Source organism: Mytilus californianus, unplaced genomic scaffold (assembly GCF_021869535.1).
Source record: "Mytilus californianus isolate M0D057914Y unplaced genomic scaffold, xbMytCali1.0.p SCAF_2, whole genome shotgun sequence".
In the NCBI taxonomy this organism is placed as follows: domain Eukaryota; kingdom Metazoa; phylum Mollusca; class Bivalvia; order Mytilida; family Mytilidae; genus Mytilus; species Mytilus californianus.
In genome coordinates, this window is record NW_026262668.1 from 112,664,888 (window position 1) to 112,674,062 (window position 9,175).

The 9,175-nt window shown below is 32.2% G+C and overlaps 1 long non-coding RNA gene across 1 annotated transcript; it reads right to left on the reverse strand.

Moving 5' to 3' along the window:
- Positions 1–1,158: 1,158 nt before the first annotated feature.
- Positions 1,159–7,202, reverse strand: LOC127728627 (uncharacterized). The gene is made up of 3 exons (XR_007994288.1): positions 7,023–7,202; positions 5,652–5,801; positions 1,159–1,462 (listed from the first exon to the last, which is right to left on the reverse strand). It is a non-coding gene; the product is annotated as an uncharacterized LOC127728627 (long non-coding RNA).
- Between the last annotated feature and the right edge of the window lie 1,973 nt (positions 7,203–9,175).

Genomic DNA, 9,175 nt, shown 5'->3' on the forward strand with positions numbered 1-9,175 from the left:
AAAATAATTTTTTGTCAAATTGTATTACATTTTAAGCGTACACAATTTTTTTTAATTAAGGAATGACTGTAATATTTTTTTTGTCTATGAAAAAATAACATAAAAATGTGGTGCACATTGAATATTAAAAGTGTACACCACATTTTTTAGGTTATTTCGAATAGACAGAAAAAATATTACAGTCATTCCTTAAAATTAAATTCTAAATTATATTTTTTTAACTAGTAAATCATGAAAAAAAACGTTGATGACGTCACGGTCACATGACAAAATTATGTCTATGAGCTGATAGACAAAAAAACTTTCAGCCAACCAGAAGACGTGTTAGATACACAATTAAATTATTGTCTGATGTTAAAGGTTGACGCTGCCGTATATTTTACGTCTTACGTCATAATGGAATGCGCAAAGGACTAGATCAACGTCGACTTTTCTATTGAACACAATGAAATAGGTTTAACAGCTCGTGAAAATTGGACCAACTTTCACTCGTTATGAAACTTATAATGATCACCTATATGGGAGGAGGTGGTAAGATTTTTTCTATTTTGCCTGGACTTTGTAGAAATGCGTCTAATTGGAAAGTTACTTTGAAACATGATTGTGACAAAATTTAAATATGCTGTTAATGAAATTTACGAAAGGATACTGCTACAAAATTAAATATAATTAAATAAATATGTGTCTTTCTATGTTGTGATGTTACATTATTGTTTCAGATAAGGGTGAAGGTTTGGTACCATTAAAACGTTTAAACCCGCTGCAATTGTTTGCACCTGTCCTAAGTCAGGAATCTGATGTTCAGTAGTTGTCGTTAACTTTGTTGATGTGGTTCATAAGTGTTTCTCGTTTCTCGTTTTTTATATAGATTAGACCGTTGGTTTTCCCGTTTGAATGGTTTTACACTAGTAATTTTTGGGCCCTTTATAGCTTGCTGTTCGGTGTGAGCCAAGGCTCCGTGTTGAAGACCGTACTTTAACCTATAATGGTTTACTTTTATAAATTTTGACTTGGATGGAGAGTTGTCTCATTGGCACTCATACCACATCTTCTTATATCTAATATCTAAGTTGCAGTACTTTCCTAAGCTGACCAGTTTTTAGAATGTATTCAATTACTAGTATAACATATATACGTAATATGCAACAACAATTCAAGTCAGTTAAAAACAATATACTTAAACAAAACATTTTTTTTTATATTTCTACTAAGCTTGTTTTAACAATGTCACCGGCTGTTTCCAATTGATCATTTGTCTCTGACTATTGTTAGTTTGACACTTTCTTTTTTACAGCTTACTCTTGTTGTTGTGTGGTTTGGTGTTGAGGTTTTGTGGCTTGATATTGTTGTGTGGCTTGGGGTTGAGGTGTTGTGGCATACTGTGGTTGTTTTGTAGCTTGGTGTTGAGGTATCTGATCTAATGCTTTCTGTCACATGCTGCTCAGACTTTATTTTACGGGTCCTAAAATGAAAGATTTAAAAGACATTATCTAAAAGTATTTAAGCAAAATTGTATTGTCACCTGTTATTGAAAATATTCAACTGATATACCTGTGTCATAGTGTGAATTTTGTTGATTTATGTCAGATTTTTTGGGGATGTTTTTTATTGTTACATTTAAGAATTGTCATTATTTTCTCAAATCAATGCTGTATCTTATATTTGAAGTGAATACCGCTAAAAATAACAGCGAAAAATTTCTTTTTGTTGCGAATGATTCGGCTCACGACTGGTTAATAGCACAGACACTTGTCTTTGAACAAATATAGATGTACACCTTAAATAAAGCTCTTTAGGTATTTGTAACGAAACAAGTGGTATAGTCATACAAAAGAGAGCAAACACAAAGGGCAGATTCAAACTTTCACAATCGAAGAAAAAAAGACGGGATTGTGGTCACGTCAGGTGGAACATACCGATGTTTATTTTATTGGTTACTGAAAATCCATTTTGGGATTCTGAGTTTGGAGCAATTTTCTGATTTGGCCGTCCACATAATCCCTTATCAAGCCATGTTAAGTGTAATCGAAAACATGGATTATTATTATCGCATGTAATTAAACTCATCTTAGATATCAGGATTATATTTTCCAATTAAGCTTACACATGACTTATTTGATAGCTTCAGTATGTTTGAAAACTTTTTATAGATATATTTTACTTTTATTTTAGTACCTTTTGATACTGATATTTCAGGGCTGTATCAGTAATGTATAAGTGCAAAACGTTTAAAGTTTTCGTTGCAGTTTGAGTGTTGATTTTTTTCCATAATGTTTTGTGGCCAATCGTTACGTTAATGTTTTGTAATGATATACTGTTTAATACTGACATGTTAACGTTTTAATTAACATTAATTTAAATCACTCAGCACTGAATCGGTACTGAAAAGAACGTCAATACACTTGTTGTTGTGGTCAGGATACCACCTCTTGTAATTTAAAGTAAGCAGGAAGTATGTGTCTGACAGATTAAAAAAGCGCTCACTCGTTACAACTAATTACTGCCAAGCATCTGACTAAATATAAAGTCATTCTCTTCAGTAGTATTAATTGATTGATTGATTGATTGATTGAGTGATTAGTGTGTAGCGCCACTTTCAGACTATTGGCTGTTTTGTGGCGGTCAGTTTTTTATTGGTGGAGGAAGTCGGGTGCGCTGAGAGAACCACCGACCTTCGGTAGGAAAATCAGTAGTTTTAAAGAAATGTGCATGAGACACATACTTTTAAGTTTATTCAACATATTGAAAAATTTTGGAAAACAGGAAGTATGAGTTTGACATATCCGTGCTCACACGTTACCACTCACAACTGTCAAGCAGCTAATCAAATATGAAACAAAGTTTAAAGAAAATCTGTAAACAGGATGTCTGTGTCTGACCGATCCTTTACAGACTCCCACACTACAAATCATCACTGCCGTGAAGTCATTCAGTAGTACATGGAAAAGGTGCGATAGAAATATTTACGGACGGAAAGGAGGACAAGGTAAAAACACTATAGGCCGCATTCATACAGTGAGATTTAATACTAAAATGAGTAGTATTGATGACGTTTTTGCAAAATTAACACATTACTAAATATATAGCTATACAGTTATGAGTACTTATGATCATACATTCTGTCGATACTGTTTACTTATATTTTGACATTGCACAATGTCATGGTTTTCTCAAACTGTTGATGAAATTTTACACTAAATTTGACAAATGTGTACTGATTGATACTTTAGTCTGGGACTAGCTTTCAGAAACTTTTTGTGCTATTGTTTTTATGTTGTTTGTTTGTTCTTTGTACCAATCTATTGAGTTCAGCCATTTACAACTGGTGGTTACAGTTTGTTCTTTGTACCAATCTATTGAGTTCAGCCATTTACAACTGGTGGTTACAGTTTGTTCTTTGTACCAATCTATTGAGTTCAGCCATTTACAACTGGTGGTTACAGTTTGTTCTTTGTACCAATCTATTGAGTTCAGCCATTTACAACTGGTGGTTACAGTTTGTTCTTATGTTTACATCCACCACATTCTGTATGTGCTTGTCAAAGTCAGGAGCCTGTAATTTGGTGGTTGTCGTTAGTTCATGTCCGTCATATTTCTTTTTCGTAATTTGTTTTGTTATTAATAAGGACGTTAGTTTTCTCTAATGTATTGTTTCACATGTTTTGTCATGTCGGGAACTTTTATACCGTATGGGGTTTTCTAATTGTTGAAGATTGAAACTATATATTTATAAATATTTGTGAAGAAATATGTGAAAGTACTAAACGTTGATGTGATTCAGAAATATATGCTAAATTATCAATTTAAAACAGTTCAACAGTGATTTAATACGGAGTAGGATGAATTGTAAATAAATGAAAACAAGACTTTATAAATTACGTGCCTCTTATGTAGTTTTCTGGTTTTACATTCATCAGGAACGCTCAAAACTTATTTATTTCGCGAAGGCGAGACATATCAATCATAGATTCCGTCGTCGGCGGCGTTAACATTTAGGTTCAGTCTGTGGTTAAAGTTTTTTTAGACATCAATAACCTTGCCAAACCTACATGGGATTTTATGAAATTTGGACAGAAGCTTGTTTATGACCAAAATACTGTAGCCAGAGCAAAATTTTCATTTTTCCGTATTTTAATAAATGAACTTAGTCTTTTTTTACAGTTAACATTCAGATTTAGTCTGAGGCTGAAGTTTTTTTTAGACATTAATAAGTCGAACCGACATGGAATTTTATGAAGTATGGACAGAACTTGTTAATGACCAAAAACACAGTATCCAGAGTAAAATTTTGAAAATATCTATTTTATATTTTTCCGTATTTTACTGATAAATAGACGTAGTTTTTTTTTACAGTTAACACTCAGGCTCAGTCTGAGGTTAATGTTTTTCAGTCTCCAATAACTTTCTCAAACCTTCATGGAAATTTATGAAATTTGGACAGAAGCTTGTTTATGACCAAAATACAGTATCCATAAATGGACTTACAGACTCACTTTTTAAGTCAACATTACACTTTTACACTGACAGCAGCAATCGCAGGAGGGACACAGGGTTCCGCGGAACCCCTTATCAATTTTTTAACGTTTAGATGTTTGCTATTGTAGCATTTATAGCAGATTTGGGTTTTTTAATAATTGAAACTGAATTGGTTGTGATATCGAATAAACAGCTTTTCATTTAAAATATCATATATACGGATTATCATCAGCTGACTTATTTATAGTTAAAAACATCAGAATAAATGGGAGATACCGAAAATGGGTTAAAAACGACAAGCCGAAGAAATACAGTACCACCGTGGACAAAGAGAAAACGGAGGAAAAGAAAACGACACGTTACAATTTCAGCTGGATTTCAGTTACTGCAAGCAATCCTTGATAAAGGAAATTGCATGCCTATACTAGAATTATATTTTGACTTTTTATTTCTTTTTATTTTATATACTATTTTTGAAAAGGTCAGGTGCATTTTCAGTACGACTTATGTGACCTATTTTGTACGTTCTTATGTTTTTCACTTGCATAGTTCGACATGAAAAAATGTATGATTGAGACCTAAAACTGCAGTTTACATATGGCAAGCCGTTTTTATACTTGTTCAATTTCAAGATATCTTATAAAGTTATTAAGATATCTTATAAAGTATATAAAATAACTTGCATTATTTATGAGATATCTTATTTAATTTGAAGCTAATACGATATCCTATATACTTTATAAGATATCTTTTAAACTAAATTATATATCTTATATCTTTCAAACAGATAATGTATGAGATATCTTGTAATTTTTATAAGATATTTTTAAGATTATCCTATTTACTTTATTATATATCTTTTTGTCATTTATTGAATTTGGTGTTGTCAGCATAAATTGTTTAGATTCAGTTTATTTTATTTAAAACTGTTTTAGGCTCGGGTAGACTTAGGATTTGGCGTTGGATAGACATTTGTCTAGTATTGTTGAATACGGGATGGTAACATCTATATATCTATTGTTTTTATGCCATTGGATTGCTGTCTCATTGACAAATATCCTAAATCTATTTTAATTCATAATAAGATATTGTCTATGTCTTTAACCCGACGAAATCTAATTATGATACATTGAAAAAAACCTCAAAATGAATTATGTTTCTTAAAACATACTGACCGTTTTTGTTTCTGTTGTTCTTCTTTATCCCTTTTCCTCAACTGTCCTAGGCGGTAATTAGCCATAAAAATACTAGACATATTAATTCCGTAAATCCAGTGAGTTGACAAAGCTTTAAATCATGTATTCCTTTCAGCAAAAAATGTTTACCTACACAACGAATGATAAGCTTGAGATTTACATATGATTTCTCTGTTTTATGACGTAGCCATCACAGATAGTGTAAAGAAATATTAAAATTCATTAATGGAACTACAGAACAGAGCAGTTTAAACGTGCATAGACATATCTCTTATTTACGGTGTGATGTGTTTTTCATCTTATCATGATCCGTTTGCGTGAGAGAGAGAGAGAGAGCAATTAATCATTAGAAGACACAGAATATAAAAAAAATCTATTGCCTTTTTACAGAAATAATTAAGAGTGTTATACAATTTTGATGTGCATACTTGAACTTAACTATGTTCTAAGAGGGATATCTCTATAAATAAATATGGTCTTAGAGGGCATATCTGTATATAAGTAAATATGTTCTTTGAGGATATATCTTTCATAATAATTATGTTCTCACTGTAGTTATGCTACACACCGGGCGGCTCTACATGGACACACATGTAATTGCTTTCCTCGATAACTGGATAAGAGTACCAGTCGTATTTCGTGCAAATAACGAGATCGGCGATATTGGTACCAAAAAGATTTTGATTTCACTTGTGAAACAGTTCTAAAGGTAGGCTTTTTCACCAATTTGTGCGCATGGTCAGTCATAACATCTATTGAAGCACCTGCTCACAAACTACACTTCAAAGCCGTGACAGTCTATTATATAATATAAAAATCTCTGAAAAGGACTAAATGGAGCCAGGTAAAGCTGTAATAGTTAAGGAGTGTTTTATCGTGTTGAAGCTTGCCTGTGTTTTATCGTGTTGAAGCTTGCCTGTGTTTTATCGTGTTGAAGCTTGCCTTGACCAATATGGTTGCTTTCTTTAACGTTGATGTGAATTGGGAAATATATGCTAATAATGTTCATCCTATCTTTATGAGATATATTATACTAAGCGTTGTCGCTTTCCATCTGGTGCAGACAAATTGGTACAGGAAATTTTATTGCAATAGATTTCTATTTCAAAAACTCTCCTAGCAAGATACTTGGTCTTAGAAAGAAACTCACCGAAAATACCTATAAAATAGAAAGCTTTTTTTTATTAACATTTGAATATGATGATCAATTGGCGTTTAACGTACATAAGAAGATGCTAGTTGTTTTTTATAACAATAGTTTTATTATACAGGAAAACATTTCAATTTGAAATTATTGAACCCACAGTATACGTAGAAAGAAGAACCAAGTGAAAATATTTATCTGCTCACCTCTGTAACTTCCATTAAAAGACGAGGTTGTAGGCTAACAAGACGTCCTCACAACTAATTAAGAGATTTCCATCAATGTCACGCCCATCCACACTGGTACATACACTTTCATAATCAATGTAGGCATTTACGTACTTCAATGCTTTTGAAGCTAAGAGTGCAAGTATGTATTTATTTCGATTTTTAGATCGATCTTTGTCATGAAATCACGTTACATAATACTTGGTATGTTGTGAAATGCCGAGGAAGTGACCATTGTCTTACGTTATATATAGATATTGTGCATGTAGACATCGTGGAGCCTAGAACATAGTTTGATTGAAAGTTACAATAATTGCAACAAGATACATTGCTCATTTGTAATTTTCTATTAATAATTCATTAACAAAGATCATTGAGGCTCTGTACAGTAACTACGAATTGAAGTTATACAGCGCTTAGTCATATTTTATGATATTTTGAATTGAAGTATCTGTACTAGATTCTGAAGTTGTGTGTATTAAACATCCGTTGTTTCGTATTCTTAATTTATGATATTTTCTTCATTAGCAAAAGATCTTGAAATGTAATCAAATGTACTGTTAAAACCATTGAAGATCAAGTGATGTACGAAGTTATTAAGTATATTATGATAGATTTGTAAAGTATTTACATATCTTATTCTTTAGAACATATGTTATTTTCAATTGTTTCCTGTAACAGAATAATTCTTTAAGAGAGTTTTCCGTATTTTTCATATAAATAACGAGCAAGGGATTTCTGGATTTTCTTCAAGACGTTTCTTTACAATTCACGAGATAATTGATAATGTACTACTATTAGTATATTTTTTTGTAAGTATGATGTTCATAGTTGCAACGTTTCACAATTTGTAACAATTCAGTGATAAACAATTTCTGCATTCTCGCTATTGTCATTTGCTTCTTTTAGTTGTGGCTTAGTTGTGGTGGATATTTGTAGATAAAATTGACTCACAAAGTTTAACAAATAAATACAGAGACTAAACTGGTAATTATAAGTTAATTTAAATAAAAAAAAAATCACAGTCATGCTTAATTACAATGCATCGTATAACAACGTATCATCATTCGTTTAGAAATCATCGCAAGAGATCTATCTTTCTTCCAGATGAAGTAAGCCTTTCTGAAATAAATGTTGCGGAGTGGTTATGAGAGTATTGATTTATTGATTGTTGTTTGTGTAAAGTCCAGTAGCAAACTTTTCATAAATATTCGATTGGAAAAACTTCGCCCGATACCTCTATCCAGTGGTACCCTAACGGAAGTGTATAAAACTGGAAAGTAAACACTGAATAATGTACGAGAATGTTGTTCTAAGTAAAATTTAGAGCGTATTCGCACATTCTCGTCCAGTGGAAAACCAGTACTATTCCTTCTTTGTTTAAAACATTTGTTTTATAAACTAGACCACGGGATTTAAATTTTAATAGAAGATGCCCAAGTATTGTCTAACCTAAAATGTAAACAATAGATGGATCATACAGTTATTATTCCCAAAAAGATGATGTGATTCACAACCTGCAATAAAAATAAAAAGTGTAAGAGTTAACACAAATTTTATGGGAAATGAAAATGAACAAATAAGTGATGGTAATATATAAATTTTGTTATCACCTCTCCGTATGACAATGCATGTAGCGTACAACGATGGGCAATAAATGTATGTATCTCAATCAGTCCATATCATAAACAGTAAAATTAAGATTCATTCGTTCTTAGTATGCCTAGATGGAAACAGTTCTTTGTCATAGAGCACGTCGGTCATCAGACGAACGGTCACTATATAGCATGTATTTAAGCTACGACCAAACTTTCGGATGTGACTGTCAATTTAGGCTGTTACTGTTTTCGTCTTTAACATAAGGCAAATATTTTTAATAACTATCACCCAGACGTCGACATGTGTATAACGATGTGTACATGCTCACAACATTCGCATATGATGGCATAAACTTCTGTTCTGGATAGCAAATAGTAAGCTATTGTGAGGGCTTTTGACTTGAGTAATATTCGAAGGGCATATAGTTGAGTCTGAGAGAACTTCTCTCAGCCGTTACTCTAAGCCTGAACTTCGCTTTAAGAATACTTCAGACCAAATCTTACCGTAAGGGGTTCCTCTTTCGAAATGTTGTA